At 43.9% G+C, this 18,216-nt stretch overlaps 1 protein-coding gene across 2 annotated transcripts in view; it reads left to right on the top strand.

Moving 5' to 3' along the window:
- The window catches only part of PUF60 (poly(U) binding splicing factor 60), a 2,163,680-nt gene that overhangs the window by 1,235,177 nt on the left and 910,287 nt on the right, over positions 1 to 18,216 (top strand). The window lies entirely within an intron of this gene.

Below are 18,216 nucleotides of genomic sequence, written 5' to 3'. Positions count from 1 at the left end.
GTACCCTCACAAGAGATGTGTTTTCTGGGTGTAAGACTGAATACAGCTGCTCAGATGGCATTTCTTACCCCGGACAAACAAAGAAATCTTCACCTATACTTCCAACAGCTATCAGTAATGTCCAGGCTGACTGCAAGGACAGTCCTTCAAGCCTTGGGGTTCATGGCATCTTGCATTCTAGTACTTCCCAATGCCAAACTGCATATGAGGAAGCTACAATGATATCTCAAAAGCGTTTGGACTCAACACAGCCACGATTTGGACGCTGTCATTCGGATTCTACCTTGCATTCAGAAAGAATTTGTGTGGTGGGCTCAGGAATGTCACCTAAACAAGGGACTCTCTGTGACCCAACCAGAGGCAAGTCAGATATTAACGACAGACGCCTCGGAGTCAGCCTGGGGAGCTCATTTCAAAGGAAAATGGATTCAAGACCTTTGGCCCCCAGAGCTACTTCACTTGCATATCAACATGAAAGAGATGCTGGCAGTTCAATTTGCTTTGGAAGCATTCAAGTGCCTACTTCAACCAGGACTGGTGTTGATTCGAACAGACAACACAACTGTCATGTGGTACATCAACAAGCAGGGGGGAACTCATTCTTACCCTCTTTGCAGACAAGCAATGCTGTTGTGAGAAACTGCTTTAAATCTGCACATCACTCTTCGAGCACAGTTTCTGCCAGGAGCACAAAATTCTTTAGCAGATGTTCTGAGCAGACATTGTGGATCCTCACGAATGGAAGTTGGACCCTCAGGTATTTCTTCAGTTGACCATGGCTTGGGGAACTCCAGACACAGATCTGTTCGCTTCTCCTCTGAATTTCCAACTGCCACTGTTTTGCACAAGGCTGTTTCATCCAAAAGCCTGGAAAATAGATGCACTATCCTTCAGTTGGAGCAACCTTCACGTGTATGCTTTTCCTCCTTTGCCTCTTCTTCCAAAGGTACTGTTGAAAGTCAGGAGGGACAAACCTTGCATGATCCTTATAGCACCGGATTAGCCTCGTCAGCATTGGTACCCTCTGTTGAGGAGCTTAATTCATGGGACACCTTGGCCATTACCACAGATTCCTCACTTATTGTCGCAGGAAAACAATCATTTTCTCAATGTCAGGGTGCAATCCCTACACCTGACAGCTTGGCGCATTCTGTTTTAAAGAAGGAGGGCCTTCAGCTCCCTCAACAAGTTTTGGATGTTATTTTGGAAGCCAGTCGACCTAGTACTCGAAAGGTTTATGCTGATAAATGGAAGAGATTTTTTCTTTGGAGTTCAGCTAAAGGCTTTGATGTCAAATTGCCTAATTTGAGTTGTACATTGCAATATTTGACTGTTTTATTGGACAAGGGTTTGTCCTTCTCTTCTGTAAAAGTGCATGCTGCAGCTATTTATGCTCACTATGATTGTGACCCTCCTTTGTTTTCACATCCGTTGGTTAAACAGTTTCTTAGAGGGGCAAAGAATATAAGACCCCCGCAAAGAGCTCCTACTCCTGCCTGGGATCTTAATTTTGTTTTGGAAAAGCTGACTCTGCCTCCTTTTGAACCTGCAGCTACAGCTGAATTGAAGTTGTTGTCTTGGAAGACTGTTTTTTTGTTGGCTGTTACTTCTGCTAGAAGGGTATCTGAATTACAGGCCCTCATGGCAGTGGAACCTTTTCTGATCTTTCACAAGGACAGAGTTTCCTTACGTACTAATCCTACTTTTATGCCTAAAGTGATTTCTAATGTGGCATTGAACCAATCTATACATTTGCCTACTTTTTATGCTAACCCCCAAAATAAAGGGGAAAAAGTTTTGCATTCTTTGGACGTACATAGGCAGTTAAGGTATTATTTGAGCAGAACCAAAGAGTTCAGAAGATCTCAACAATTATTTGTTTCTTTTGCTTTGACTTCCCAAGGGAAAGCTGTCTCGAAACAAACTATTTCCAAGTGGATTGGCCATTGTATTGCTTTTTGTTACTCATCATGGAAAGGATGTTCCAGTTGGGATCAGGCCTCATTCTACTAGGGCTACGGCCACCTCTACTGCTTTTTTGAGAGGGGTAGCTACTAAAGACATTCTAGAGGCAGCTACTTGGAGTTCTGTACATACCTTTACAAAGCATTATCATTTACCTCTTTATTCTAGGTCTAGGGCTGGGTTTGCCACTGCAATCTTACAGGGCATGTTAGCAGCTCCTAATGCTATTTAGTTGGCCAGCCTCCCTTTTTTCCGTTGCTCTGGGATTCTACCCATATGTAAGGACTGCAGCAATGGGAGACGAAGAACATAGTACAGTTTTGTACCTACCATAAATGTAGATGTTCGAGGATCTCCATTGCTGCAGTCCAATTTTCCCTCCCTCCTTCCCCCTTTTTTTTAGGTTGGATTTTGGGTGGTGTTTTTTGCATTCTGGCGTCTGAGGCAAGAAAGACTGAGGATATGGCGTCGGTCATGCGCATTTGTACTGGCACGTACTGATGTCAGTCTTGGGCACCGATGACCGACGCCAGTTCTAGCCCTTTGGTATTCGGGCCGATTGTGGACAGCGGACTACCCATATGTAAGGACTGCAGCAGTGGAGATCCTCTAACATCTACATTTATGGTAGGTACAAAACTGTACTTTTTTTGTCACTCCATCACAGAAAGCATTAAAAAAAAAAAAAAAAAAAAAAAAAAAGGGGTTCATGTCCATGTTGCTGTTAACCTTTGTCTGTCTTTTAGGCCCTTCATTCTTGGAACTAATCCCCTTGTTGGTACTTACATGCACTGCCTCTTGATACAGATCTCTGCAGGTCAAAGTCATGTAAATGCAGGAGAACTAAGCAGATAATCTACCATTAATTCTTTAAAAAATTTCCCCTTCTTAAATGATCAGAATTTGTTTAGCTTAGGTAAGATTTCTTTCAGCCAAAGACTTTATTTTGAGCAATGAAGAGTTTTTAACTTTTAAATATGTACAGTTTGTGGCATAGGTTCGTAGGTGTGCACTAGGCAAATACCCTGGAGCCTTTTCAAGCCTCGCCCATAGAGGTGCCTTGGCATCATGCTGTCCAACGTTGGTTCCCAGTGCTTCTATCAGGTAGAGCCACTAGAGTGATCCCTGAGGTGAACATTCCATTTCCCATCCACTCATCAAGAGTTCTCTTGAAGACAGCTAGTAAGTTGCTTTGCTTGACATGTATGGGAAGTCTATTCCAGAGCATAGGCAGTCTCTGGGTTATGAACCTGTCCCTCCATCATGTTCTGTTGATTTTGGTAATGAGGTTGAGGTCTCTGGAGCGTGTAGTTCGCAGGGATTGGGATTTCTTTTAGATGTAGCATTTCTAAAAGAGCTGGGTCAGACACGGCTTTTGTAAGTCGAGCAGAAATCGCCTCTTAGTAGATGATATGAGACAGAGAATAGCTAGAGTTTTTTGAGTCTGTAGTGTAGGACATGTGTTTAAGAGCTAAGATCCTTTTTGTGAGGTACTTCTGTGGCCTTTCCAGCTGTTTCATGTGTCTAGTAAGGTACATGCCAAATGAGGCACTGTACTCAGTGATTGGCCTAATGAGGGAACAGTAGAGAGAGATGATTACCTCTTTCTTCCTGGATGCAAAGTCCTTGGTAATGAGATGTGCCACATAGGACTTTCTGACCACAGTGGCAGTGTGGTGGTCGAAGGAGAGCTTGCTATCAACCTGTGTCCCTAGATCTTTTATAATGCCTTCAGTGTTCAGTGGGCTGCCATCGATGTGGTAATTGGTGGGAACTGAGTTTTTCCCAAAGGGGTTGAAAATGCATTTTTTGGATTAAGCTTAAGGCCATGGTTTTGACACTAGTCATTGGTCTCCGAGGCCTTTCTGTAGGATGTCTACATCACTGGGGGGAGTTAATAATGGCTCCCAGCTTGCAGTAGTCTGTGAACTTGGTCCACCAGAGTCCCTCCATGTTGACCTGGACTTCTGAGAAGTAGATGCCAAACAGGACAGGAGCCAAGACCGATCCCCGTGGGACTCAACTTGTGACTGGTTAGCAGTCTGACTTGGAGTCTTCTACTTTCACACTGTGTGGGTTCTATCTGTGAACCAATTTGCAACTCACCTAGTGATATAAGGGTTGATGCCTAGTTTGGTGAGTTTTTCAGTAATTCCTGAGTGAGGAATGGTATCAAAGGCCTCTATCTGATCAAGGTAGGCTGTATGAACTGCCTTGCCCTCATCCACATTTCTGGTGACTGACCCAAAGAAGTCAACTAGGTTAAGCAGGCATGATCTACCTTTCACAAAACCAAATTGCGCGGGATCTAGAATTTAGAAATTCCCTATATCCTTATTAATTGGGTCCATGATGATGCACTCCATAGCCTTACAAATCAGACTAGTCAGGCTACTGGGGCAATAATTCCCAGGGTCTGTAGTCGCTCCCCCTTTATGGAGAGGGTTGACTGTAGTAGTGTGCCATTCGGTAGGGACTAAGCCTGAGGTGAGGCTGTGATTGAACAGGGCTCACAGATGTGGTGCCAGTTTACTTTGTAGTTCATATAGAACACATCCAGGGATATTGTTGGGTCCCATGGAAGCTGTATTTTTGGCCTTGGACAATGCAGCTTCAACCAGTGCTGCATTAGGGTTGTGTGCCTGGCATTCCTCCGGTATTGTGATTGGTCCTTGGGGGCGGGGGGGGGGGGGGTTAAAGTTGGCACTGAATCTGTCGACCAGTATGTTGGCAATATCTGTTGGCTCAATATAGGAGGTGCCATTGTGCAGTAATTCAGAGCAAACCTGGGTATTGCTGTGGAGAGTCTTGATATAACTATAGAAGTCTTTGTGGTTGTTTTTAGTGTCTGACAATTCTGCCTTCATAGTTGACTTTAGAGGTTTTGATGAGGGATCTCAACTTTTTGTTGAGGCTAATAAGGGAGTTTTTCCAGTCTTGGGAGTTCACCTTTTTCTTAAGCAGTTTCTTCCTTCTGTTGCAGAGTTTATTAATGGTAGATGACCACCAGATTGGCTTCCTTTTTTTGGAGGAGAACATCTTGGTTTTGTTGGGTATGGTTATTTCCATGTGTTTATGTATGTGTTCGTACAGTGTATTGGTGTATGATTCGGCAGTCATGCATCTATTTTCCATTGACATGGGTGCTGTGAAGTTAGACACATCTGTTTTTAGGAGTGCAAAGTCAGCCTTGGAGAAGTTTTTCATGGTGGTTACCTTTGCGGGGGTTGTGGGTGAGATGTGGATTTCCATGGTGATTAGTTTGTGGTCTGATCTAACCAGGGAGGAATTGACTATTGGTGTAGAGCAACAATTGCCCATGTTAGTAATAACCAGGTCAAGGATGTTGCTTCCTCTAGTGGGAGTAAGAATGAGCTGGTCCAGGGCATTGGAATTGATGAATTCCAGGAAGCGGGTCAGTGTATTTGTGCATGAGTAGTTTTCCCAGTTGATGGAGGGGTAGGTTGAAGTCACCTAGTATGAGAGTGGTGGGTTGGACCCTAATAGTTTCCAGGGTGCTTAGGAACATAGAGTGAGAGTCTTGGAACATGGTTGGGGACCTATAGCTGGCTATGACCTGAATCGCTGTCTTACCCAATGTTTGTTGTACCTGACGTATCTCAGATGCGTTATGCTGGGCTACTAGTCTAGAGGTGTGCATATCCTTTATGAATATGGAGACACCACCACCTTGGGAGCTTCAGTACATGTTCTGGGGCTGAAAGGTCTGAATTGAGTTATAGCCTGATAGTGCATGGGTGCTTTCTGCTGCTTTAAACCAGGTCTCCGTTACAGCACAAATGTAGATGTTCTCCATTTTGAGTGCCTCGAGCAAGTGCATCTTGAAATTTAGACTTCTAACATTGAGCAGCATCATGGCCTTATGGTGGTAATTTGGTCTTTGGAACATTGCCTAAAAAAGGCGATGTTCCAAAGCCTCAGGGAATATGAGGTTTCATAGTAGATGACAGAAGAAACCAAGTCAGTCAGTTAGCAGCACGGCAAACACCTTTTAATCCACAACGATAAAATCCACAAGTAACGGTTAAGCGCTTTCATGTGACGTAACGGACATCTTCAGATGATGTCTGTTCTGTCAGATGAAAGTGCTTAACCGTTACTTGTGGATTTTATCTTTGTGGATTAAAAGATGTTTGCTGTGCTAACTGACTGACTTGGTTTCTTCTGTTTGCTGAATTTTACCTGGTTGAGCACTGTGTGGATTTCAATTTGTAGGTTTCATAGTAGCTGTTTGCTGAATTTTACCTGGTTGAGCACTGTGTGGATTTCAATTTGTAGGTTTCATAGTAGCCTAAAGGAGGGTGAGGAGCAGGGACTCGTTTGGGGCCAATTGCAGTAGCAAAATAGAGGATAACAGCAGAATTGGGGCTAGGTGAAAGAAACACAATACTTTGCATGTTTAAATGTGGATCGCTACAGAGAATTTGTAATGTGAAAAGATAAGGGAAACATTTCTGCAAAGTGTGTATGTGCAATAAAGTCTTCAGACAAAAGTGCTTATTTAAGATGACGCCATATTATTTGAGATGAATGGGAAGACTCATACTTGCCCTTTTTTGTATGAAAATAAATAATGGTAGATTATTTACTTGGATCTTTTGCAATTACTTGGCTTTGTCCTGCTGAGATCTGTATATTTACAGGCAATGGACCTAAATGATAGGTGAATTATTTGGCATAATGGTCAAGGTCTTCACCTCCCATGCGCAAAGTTTTATCCTGACCTCTGGCCAGTGCCTGTATGGCGCTTGCATGTTCTCCCTGGGTCTCTGTGGGTTTTTTCCCACTTCACAAAAACATGCAGTGGTTTCCACCTCAGACTCTCCTAATAATGGAGCTGTGGGCAGCACCACAGACTGTAGGTCAGGGGTGGGCAAACTTTTTGATTCGTGGGCCACATTGAGTTCTAACATTTGACAAAGGGGCGGGAACAGGAGCAGATAGATGGCATGCTTTGAAAACATCGCCTCATTGGGGGAAAAATACACATCTTGGGATATGGAGAAAACATGTGCTTTAATTTCCAATGAAAAAGAAAAGCATTACAATAAAATCTCTGACTTCGAAATGAGTCTTTAAACACTGAAAATCAAATAAATGACCATTTTATTTTAAAGCACTGAAAGTTCTGTTATCCTTAAGGATATCACCATCACTCTCCTCCTGACTGTCTTTTTTTTTCAAAAACGGTAGGAGATGCAGATGTACTTGTTCTGTTCCTTTTATTCAATTTGTTTCCCCGGTGCCAAAAGTCAACAACAACCAGTGCAAGGACGAAATAGTTGCAGCAAGTCAGTCTGTGAAGCGTTATATTTGACCTGCGCGCACTGTTTATTTTAACAACGTGCGTATCACGGAGACGCACACATTTTAATGGGAGCAGTGTTGTTGGTCTCCTTTTTTAGCCAGCGCATCAAAGTCTGGAGTTAGTTTTGTTGTGGCGATTCTCAGGATGGATCTGAGGTGTAGGTCTGTTAACTTGGATCTGTGGCTGGCTTTGTTGATGTTCATGACGCTGAAGGTCTGTTCACACACGAAGGTAGAGCCGAACAAAGCCAACATCATCTGCGCTTTTCGCCTTAGATTTGGAAACGCGGCATCATTGAGTGAAGCATAGAAGTCATTTAGTTTCAGAGAGCTGAACTTCTCTTTTAAGGCAGGGTCGGACTGAAGGTCGATCAGTTCGAGCTGAAGCTCCTCTGGAGCTGTTTCGGGTCTTGTGACAGAGGAAAGGCCACCAATTGAAGTGACTTGTCAATTTTGTCGAAATCCAAAACCGACGGCAGAATTCTCCGTGCAGTGCATCCAGTGACTCACTGTATTTCTTTACTTTTGCTCCGGCCTCTTTCAGCGTGGCTAGTCTAGGAAAATGAGTGAATGACTTGTTCAAAGTCTGCCTGGAGAATAAAGCCAGCTTGGATTTGAAGGCTTTCACATTTGTGTACATGTCATGCACAAACTGCTCCTTCCCCTGCAGTTTCACGTTGAGCTCATTCAAGTGTGAAAATACGTCCGTAGCAAACGCAAAGTCACATCCAGCTCTTGTTGCTCAGCTCAGGAAATTCATCAGTCTTCCCCTGCCGCTCCAAAAACACGCCAGTCTCCTCTTTGAGCTCCCACACTCATTGAAACACTTTGCCCAAACTCAACCAGCGGACACGGGAGTGATAAAGCAGGTCCTGGTGATCCGCATCAGTTTCCTCCAGGAACGCAATGAACTGACGGTGCTGAAGTCCCCATGCGCGTATGAAGTTGACTAGTTTCACCACAGGATTCACAACATGATTCAGCTGTACCACCGATTTACATAGAGATTCCTGGTGGATGATGCAGTGGAGGAAAATGACATCCTGGTCAGGGTTTTCATCTTTCACTTTATTCTGGATTCTCCTCAGCAGGCCAACGTTTTTTCCCGTTAAATTCGGAGATCCATCTGTGGTGACGTTAACAAGCTTACTCCAGGGAAGCTTCATGTTTTCGATGGCAGCAGACACCCATTCAAACAAGTCCTCTCCCCGTGTTTGTCCTTGCAGAGACTCCATTGTCAAAAACTCCTCTGTTATTTCAAAAGTTTCATTGATTCCTCGGATAAAAATGAGGAGCTGAGCAGTGTCTTTGACATCGTTGCTTTCATCCAGTGCTAAAGAATAAAAAGTGAATGACTTCGCCTTTTTGTTTAATCTGCTGGTGATATCTTCATCTATTAGTTCCACACGGCGAGTCACTGTCCGCCGTGATAAACTGATTTTCTCAAATTTGTCTTTGGTCTCCAGGCACAAAATACCTGCTGTTTCTACCATACATTCTTTTAAAAACTCGCCCTCAGACAGTGATTTGCTGGCCTTTGCTATTTTGAATGAAAGCATAAAACTGGCCTTGGTACTTGACTCTTGAATGGCAGTTTGACGGTGAAAAAAACTTTGCTGAGCCTTCAAATTAGCTGCCAACTTCTCAGCAGCAGCTTCCAGTTCTTTTGTTGAGAGCTTGCTAGCATAATTAGCATGCTTTGTGGCAAAGTGACGGCTAATATTATACTCTTTAAAAACCGCCACAGTTTCTTGGCATATCAGGCAAACAGCAGATGATCGGTGTTCAGTGAAAAAATATTTAGTTGTCCACTCCTTATTGAACACTCGACATTCTTTGTCCACTTTCCTTTTCTTGGGTCCGCTCATCATACCTCTCAACCTGGAAACATCAAAAAACTGGACAAGGCCCATGAAAAATAGGTACAAATCTTTTATTTTTACACTTTATTGCACAATGCACAAACACCAATAGATCTCTGTTAAACAAAGCAAAACTGTCTCACAATGAAAATAGAGTTGGCATTAAAACTTCTCTACATTCATTAAAATAGCATTGAAATCTACACCACATCCAAAGAAAATGCATCTGGCCAATGGTGGATAAAGATTACTTTTGTGCTGTTTTCAAATCATTATCCCTTGCACACAACAAGAAAGATATATGTGTTCTTTGTTACACCTTCCTGACTTTAGTAAATTATATTCCTTGTATTATACAGCACACTTGTTATACAGAGAGAGCACATTTTAAATTTTTGAACATTTTTTTCAGTAGGCAATAAAACAAAATGCATGAATCAGCAATGACAAAACTGCCCAATTCAGAACATTTCCATCATAAAAGTCTACTTAATTATTAACATGGTTGCCACCTTTGTCTCATCCATTTCTCCTGGCCAAAGAATAATGTATGCATGTTGCACTGTGGCCTTAATGACTGTAAATAAGAAAGAAAGAAAAAAAAATGGCACACCCATACATAGTAACACTTACAGATTGCTTTAATCTATAGCAAGACATAATGGGATGATGATGAGACTATGTGGGACTAAATATTGCACAGTCATTTTTACATCACTGACAAGTCAATACAACAAATCACTACAATGAATTCCCAATGAACAAAACTGGACTCCCAATGACCATGAAACCATTTAACAGATTTAACTTTCAGGCAGGTGAGCTGGACCACTAGGACTCACTTTCGGTCAAGCCTTAATTGCAATACAACTACTGAAACCCAGTGAATAAAACATAACAAAAATAATTAAAAGCATAAAAATACAAATCAGACATAAATGCACAAAACTGTGATGCTGCAATCTATATACACACACACAGACACACACACAATCTTGTCAGCTTTCATAATTCACTTTCTCCAATCGCTCACACACACATACACTCTTCACCTTTCAAACCTGCATTCAATCACTTTCTCTCTCTGATCGCTCACACACACACACACACACACACACACATACTTCACCTTTCAAACCTGCATTAACTCACTTTCTCTCTCCGATCGCTCACACACACACGCACTTCACCTTTCAAACCTGCATTCATTCACTTTCTCTCTCCGATCGCTCTCACACACACACTCTTCACAATTCAAACCTGCATTCACTCACTTTCTCTCTCCAATTGTTCACACACACACACTCTTCACAATTCAAACCTGCATTCACTCACTTTCTCTCTCCGATCGCTCACACACACACACACATACACACACACACACACACACACACACACACACACACTTCACCTTTCAAACCTGCATTCACACACACACACACACACACTTCACCTTTCAAACCTGCATTCAGTGATTCACTCACTTTCTCTTTCCTATCGCGCACACACACACACACACACACACACACACACACACACACTCTCTCTCTTACCCTGAGTAGTGCTCGATGTCTTCTTTTCAATCCATCCTCATGTTGCTGCTGCTGCCATTAATCCCAGCTCCGTGAGCTCGCTATATCCCTGGCCCCTTTGCTGCTGCCATGAATCCGTTTCAGGGCTCGCTGAGTCAGCCTCTTCTGTTCCACATGTTGCATTCCCGCTGACTGCTAACTTAACCGCCAGCCAGCCGGAAATGATGATGCGAGCTCCTTGAGCTCAATTCCGACTGGCTGGTAGCCTGACGGTGCTGACGTCATCGCGCACGTGATGATGTCAGCCCCGACAGCGCGAAAATTTAAAAAAAATTATTAAAATTTATTAAATTTTTTCAAGTTTGGCGGGCCGAATCAAAACGTTTAACAGGCCGCATGTGGCCCCCGGGCCGTAGTTTGCCCATGCCTGCTGTAGGTGATGCCTGCCATTTGGGGGAAAGAGTTGTTTAGACCAACCACTGGGCATCAACTGTGGTGTGCAGTATTCTCAAGATATGAGAAAATAGATCACAAACTGAGCACCATGTCAGATCTAGCTACTTGCCAGTGTAAAAATTGGCTCTAGGTGATTAGATCATTTTACCGAAGCTCATTTGGGGCCTTAGTTATTTACTGATAAGTAGGTTGAGGACCTGGTCTACCCTGACCCACACCACTCAATCAACTGTAGCAGTGATGCTGTTGCCTCTTCCAGAGCTGCTGTTTTTGGGTCTGTCATGAGACATTATTCTTTGCTTCATCTGCAGTACTTACTTGAATACATACTCATCCAAAAGAGTATCCAGTAACTTGGCCTTAATTTCTGTGGGACTGCTGTTGCTGAGATATTTGTCTATTCAGGAAAAAGATAAAGCCTTGCAGGAGCTTAAACAAATCTTTGTATCCCCCATCCCCAAGTTCCAGAGGAACTAACTACTAGGACTGCTTTTTTTCAGGCCACCAATGGCAGGAAGGGCAGTGGCAATAGGTAAGCTCCTCCTGCTAAGTCTTGTCAGGCTGCTGTGGCTCAGAAGCCTCCTTTATCAGTCAAGGCTGCTGCTTATTGAATTCTTGCCCCCCACCCCTCGGCCAGGTTCCCTTGTCCCTTTGTCTCTCCCCCAGTCTTCCAAACTGGCATATTATCAGCTCTGACTGTTGGGTTCTGTCTGTCAACCGTCAGGTCTGCTTCATGGTACAGAAGGTCTCTCCCTCCCTTTTCATGGATTCCCAAACATCCTCTGGAATGACTTAATTTCTCTAAAGTTCTTGGGTCCCTGGTGGACCAGGGATCTATTCAACCTGTCCTGCCTCCTGAGGTAGGAAAGGGTTTTTACTCCTGGATGTTCCTCGTACCTCACAAGGGAGGGTACGTGGAAACCTACTGTGGATCCATCCTTGTTCAACACCTTTCTCTTTCCTAATGCTTAATCTTGAAACCCTGTTTCCTCTCATTCTACCCCAAGGCTTTACTAGTGTCCCTGGATTTGAAGGATGCTTGCATTCATATTCCTGTTCACTCTCTTTACTGGATTTTTTTAACATTTCTCCTCTGCTGCTTCTCATTTTCAGTTCTGTGCTTTGCCCTTTGGTCTCTGTACTGTCCCGGGGTATTCACAAAGTGTGTAGCTCCTGTTGATTCTTTTGCAGGCTGCAGGGCATTCAGATTTGTCCTTATCTAAACAACCTGTTGCTTCAGGCGCCTTCTCCTAGTTGCCTGTTACAGGATCTGAAGTTCACCATATCTCTCCTCCAAAGTCTCTGGATAACTATCAACATTCAAAGTATGTCCTGACTCCCTGTCAGGACCATGTGTGTCTGGGTTGCAGTATTCAGACCGTTCCAGTGTTGGCCTGTCTTCCACCTCCAGAAGTTCTGTCCTTGACGGCTTTCATTGTCTCTTCTTTCTCTGCCTACTTTTCCAGCCAGAGTGTTTCTTCAGGCCCAGGGATTCATGGTCTCTAATCTTCCAGTGCACCGTCTTGTTAGACCGCACATGTGGAAGCTTCAGTGGTAAATTGTCAGTTTGGCTTCAGCATTGCTACCCACAAAATTTCAGTGTGCCTCTCCTTCCTTGTCTAAAACAGAAATTCATGTGATGGATTCAGCAAGTTTCCTGCAATCCAGGCCTGCCCTTTCAGCCTTGGTTCCTTGTCAAAAACTATTCATAGATACTTCAGACAGGGGATGGGTGGCTTCCTGTGGTCATCTGAAAGTCCAAGGTCTTTGCACCCCCCCCCCAGTCAAAGGTCAGACCAAATCAACATCAAAGAGATGAGACCTCTGAATGTTCGTGTTTCACTGCTGCAGTCATTACACTTGGGTTATCCTGCCGTCAGGCGGTCCCGCAGTCGGCCAGAGTTCCAAAGTCTTGGTCCGGCGTCGGTTGCTGTCGCTTCTTCCCTGACGTCAGTGCGCCAGGAGTATATTAGGTGCAGCCGACGCCATTTTCTTCCGTCTTTCTTGCCGCGCGGTGCCTGAAGCAAAAGCAGTTTGCAAGTGCCGGTTGGCCGACTCCTGAGATTTTCAATTCGAATTTCAGAACCAAAGTCTTCAATAAAGCTACGTATCCCGTTGGGGAAGCTTTTTCTTGCCTCAGTCCGATGTCAGTAAAAGTTAATTGTATTTCTTGTGGGAAGCAAATACCTCATAAGGATTTTCATTTTTACTGTATCCCATGCCTAGGCCCAGACCACGACGTCACTAGTTATCGGTTTTGTGCTAGATTTAACAAGCGCACTATTAAACGTTGGTTTGATTTTGCCCGACATTATTTTGGCTCAAGGTTCAATTATACCATGCCGTCGGAACAACCGACGACCGGCATACACAAAAAGCGCAAAGACAAGGGTAAGGACAGGCATCTGAGGCCCAAAACTGATGATGAAACCTCTTCTAGGCCAGTCGCCGGTTCTCCGGTTTTCAGTGAGGCGCCTTCGCAGCCCCTGACAACCGCTACCTCAGAACCACAGGCTGCCTCCGACTCCCACGTTGAGATGGCTAGGCCTCTGGATTCTCTAGATTAAGGGCCTGCAGAAACTAACCCTTCAGAAGGGTCCGGAGCCGCTGAGCAGGCATCGGCTTCTGAGGGTGTTTTCAGACCTTCTCCGCTTACCATCAGATATACAGCCAAGGCAAAAACTCCTTTAAAGACAAAGAAGCAAGTGCAGCATTCACCTGGACAGGCCTCCATGCCTAAAAAACAGATGCTCAAATGGCCGAAGACTTAATTACTCTGATCATCCCCCTCCTGATAAAAGGCCTAGGCAGGATGCAGACTATGATTCCTCTGACCAGGTTTCCATTTCTTTGGATTCCTCTTCAGATCAGGGATACTCTTTACCCCCCTATGAAGATTCTGATGCTGAAGAATCAGTTCCTTCAGCCTGTCCTCCAGAGGACTATTCTTTTGGGGAAACTCTACATACCATGAGGGAGCATTTCCATTGGGAGGGCCAGGATTACTCAGAATCCAAGAAAAGGCTCAGAGATTTTCTTTTATTGCCTCAGCACAGGCCCCTTGCTATTCCGCCAGTGTTAGACATTGTGGATGATGTGTACTCTGAATCCAGTTTAAATCCTGATTCTTTGCCCCCTGCTCCAGTCAAACCAGACAGATACTAGAGTCCCTGACTCGCGCAAATTTCTTTATAAAAACCTTGTGGCTGACCCAGAAACTATTTCCCAGGGTCCCAAAGGGGTAAAGGTTTCCACGGCTAAAAATCCAGTTCCCTCTGACAGGGATTCTAGAGCATTTAATCAGATGGGGGAAGAAAGTTTACACTTCTACAACTTTAGCAGTGAGGGCTTTAAATTGCCAGTTTCATATGCTTAAAAATCAACAATATTTAATGTCCCTGTTAAAACAGAAAATGCTTACAAATTCAGAACATCCTGACTATAAGGAAATGCAGGATTTATTGCATGCAGCTGAACAGGTGGGAAAACATACTTTGCAATGTGGTTTTGATTCATTAGAGGCTTCTTGTAGAGCAGCAGTTACAGGGTCTGTGATTCGAAGACATGCTTGGTTAAAAGAACAAGGTTTACCTGATCATGTCAAAGCAAAATTATTGGATGCACCTTTGCAGTAGGATGTCTTATTTGGTGTTAAGGCAGAAGAGGTATTAAAGAAAATGGAGGATAAGGCAAAATCTATGCAAACAGTGAAGGATTTCTTACAGGTACAGCCACCTCGATTTAGCAGAAATTAGCCTACAAAAAATTGGTCCTTTCCAGTGTCAGACCGCAAAGGGGCAGATACAGACGCCCAAGAGGCAGATCTCAGCCCCAAGGCTCTTGCAGACCTTGACAATGGGGTGCTTCAACCCCAAAAGGAGGGGAAGACAGGTCACAACCTTATAGGAAATAGTCCCAATGACTTCCCCCTTCAGATGCCAAGCACTTTCCTTTTGGCAGCCCCCTTGGGGGGAAAACTAGCACTTTTTTTATCAAAATTGGAATATGATCACCCAAGACAAATGGGTTCTGAATATTGTGTCTCAAGGTTACAGGTTCCACTTTCACACTTTACGAAGGCTAAAAGGAATGCCAGACCTGCCACAAAATCAATGGGTAGAGGCTCAAAAACAAATTAGCCCTCATGGACATGAGAGCTATTCAAAACGTGCCACAACAGGAGCAAGGACAAGGATTTTACTCGAGACTCTTTCTGGTCCCCAGAAAGGACAAAGCCTGGAGACCAATACTGGACCTTTCCACTCTAAATACTTACCTGGATGTTCCGAAATTCAAAATGTTAACACTACAGCAGCTTCTTCCCATGCTGAGCAAGAAGGCTTGGCTCGTTACTTTGGACCTCAAGGAGGCATACCTGCATGTCCCTATCAGACAAAATTGCAGAAGATACCTCAGATTCATAGCTGGTTCAATGCATTACCAATTCTCTGCACTGCCCTTTGGCTTATCTACTGCGCCCAGGGTCTTCCCAAAATGCCTGGCACCAGTAATTGCATTTTGCAGACCAAAAGGAATTCAAATATACCCATACTTGGACGACTGCCTTATTCAAGCTGAGAGCAAGGACATTCTTCTAAAGCATCTGGGTTTTGTAAAAAGATTGCTAATTTGCCTAGGGTACACAGTAAACGAAAAGAAGTCAAAACTAGTGCCCTCACAAGAGATATTATTCCTGGGTGCCAGCTTAAATACAACGGCCCAGATGGCTTATCTCACGCCAGACAAGCAAGGACAACTGACTCCATACTTTCAATTGATGGCAACAAAAACCCAACTCCCTGCAAGAAAAATTCTGCAGGCCTTGGGGTTCATGGCATCTTGCATTCTAATTCCATATGCCAGACTGCATATGAGGAAATTACAATGGTACCTAAAGAGTGTTTGGTCTCAACACTGTCACAGTTTGGAAACAGTAATGCCACTTATTCCTTGCCTTCAACAGGAGTTTCGATGGTGGGCACAAGCATGTCACCTCAACAAGGGACAGCCTTTCACTCAGCCCACAGCCAGGCAAACACTAACAACAGATGCTTTGGACTACGCCTGGGGAGCACACATGGCAGGAAAATGTACTCAGGGCAAGTGGGCTGCAGAACAAAGGCATCTTCACATCAATCAAAAGGAGATGCTAGCTGTACAAAATGCCCTAATAGCTTTCAAGGACCTTCTGCATCCAGGACAACTATTACTAAAGACAGACAACACCACAGTTATGTGGTACATAAACAAGCAAGGGGGCACTCATTCATATCCCTTCTGCAGACAAGCCATGACCTTGTGGAACACACCTCTAACCTGTCAAGTTCATCTGCAAGCACAATTAATGCCAGGAGAGAAAAATACTCTGGCAGACGACTTAAGCAGAAACATCATGGAAATTAAATCCACAAATATTCAGCATGATAACACAAAAATGGTGGAGCCCGGACACAGATTTGCTTGCCTCCCCAATGAATTGCCAGCTAAATAAATTCTGCACAAGGAGTTAGCATCCACAAGCATGGAAAGTGGATGCACTCTCAGCTGGAAAAACTTACAAGTATATGCCTTCCCACCACTGCCTCTCCTTTCAAAGGTACTCCTAAAAGCCAGACAAGAAAAGCCAAAAATGATCCTGATTGCCCCAGACTGGCCACTCCAGCTCTGGTACCCAGTCTTAAAGAACTTAGCACAAGGCCCAGCATGGATTTTACCTCAAATTCCACACCTTCTGACTCAGCAAAACAATCAGATACTTCACAGCCAGCTCAAAACTCTAAGCCTGGCTGCATGGCAGATTCCTTAGTCAAGCAGACAACACCCCCTCTCTAAAGCTGTTATGGATGTCATTTTGGAGGCCAGGAGGCCTAGCACCAGGAAATCCTATTCAGAAAAGTGGAAGAGATTCTGTGCCTGGAACCAGGCTCAAAGCTTTGTCCCTCTTATCCCAAATATTCCTCAGATACTACAATATTTAACTGAGATACTGGACAAAGGCCTCCGCGCCTCTGCCATCTCTGCTCATTGCAACACAGATCCGCCAATTTTCTCTCATACTTTGCTAAAACAGTACCTCAGAGGGGCTAAAAACAGAAGACCGCTTCGTAGAGCACCAACTCCAACTTGGGACCTCAACTTTGTCTTGGAGAAATTAACTTTACCTCCTTTTGAACCAGCGAATTCAGCAGAATTAAAATGTGTCATGGAAAACTGCTCTGCTTCTGGCAATAACCTCAGTACGAAGAGCATCAGAGTTACAGGCACTGATGGCAGTGGAACCTTTTATCAAGACAGGGTGTCTTTAAGAACAAACCCTACTTTTATGCCAAAGGTGGTATCAAGTGTGGCTCTAAACCAAACTATTCACTTGCCAACATTTTATCCAAATCCCCAGAATAAAGGGGAGAGACTTTTGCATTCCTTGGACATACACAGACTGTTACGCTTCTACTTGGACAAAACAGAAGCTTTCAGGAAAACTGAGCAATTGTTTGTAGCATGTGCTACAGGATCACAGGGAAAAGCTATTTCAAAACAGACCATCTCAAAATGGATAGGGCACTGTATACGTTTCTGCTACACACAACATGGAAAAGCTGTACCTAGCAGCATTAGGTCTCATTCCACCAGGGCTACAGCCACTTCAACTGCCTACCTCAGAGGATTACCTACCAAGGATATTTTGGAAGCTGCAACTTGGGAGTTCAGTGCATACCTTTACCAAGCATTACTACCTGCCTCTTTACTCTAAATCCAGAGATGGCTTTGCCACTGCAGTGCTGCAGGGCCTTATAGCCACCCCTAATGCTTTATAGAACCAGCCACCCAACCTCAGCTTTGGGATTCAACCCAAGTGTAATGACCGCAGCAGTGAAACACGATGAACATAGTACAGTTTTGTACCTACCATAAATGTAGATGTTCGAGTGTATTCACTGCTGCAGTCCAGGTTACCCACCCTCCATCCCCACTTTCTTACCTGGGACTTATCTATACTTCACTGCCTATACAATCTATGTGGTGTATTTGCTTATAACTGAAGGTATTGTTGTTTATTTTTATGTATGCTTTTT

This window comes from Protopterus annectens, chromosome 3.part1, assembly GCF_019279795.1.
Source record: "Protopterus annectens isolate FY-2018-M chromosome 3.part1, PAN1.0, whole genome shotgun sequence".
Lineage (NCBI taxonomy): Eukaryota > Metazoa > Chordata > Ceratodontiformes > Protopteridae > Protopterus > Protopterus annectens.
Note: the sequence above shows the minus strand (reverse complement) of the source record. Positions and strands in the feature narration are given on the sequence as shown.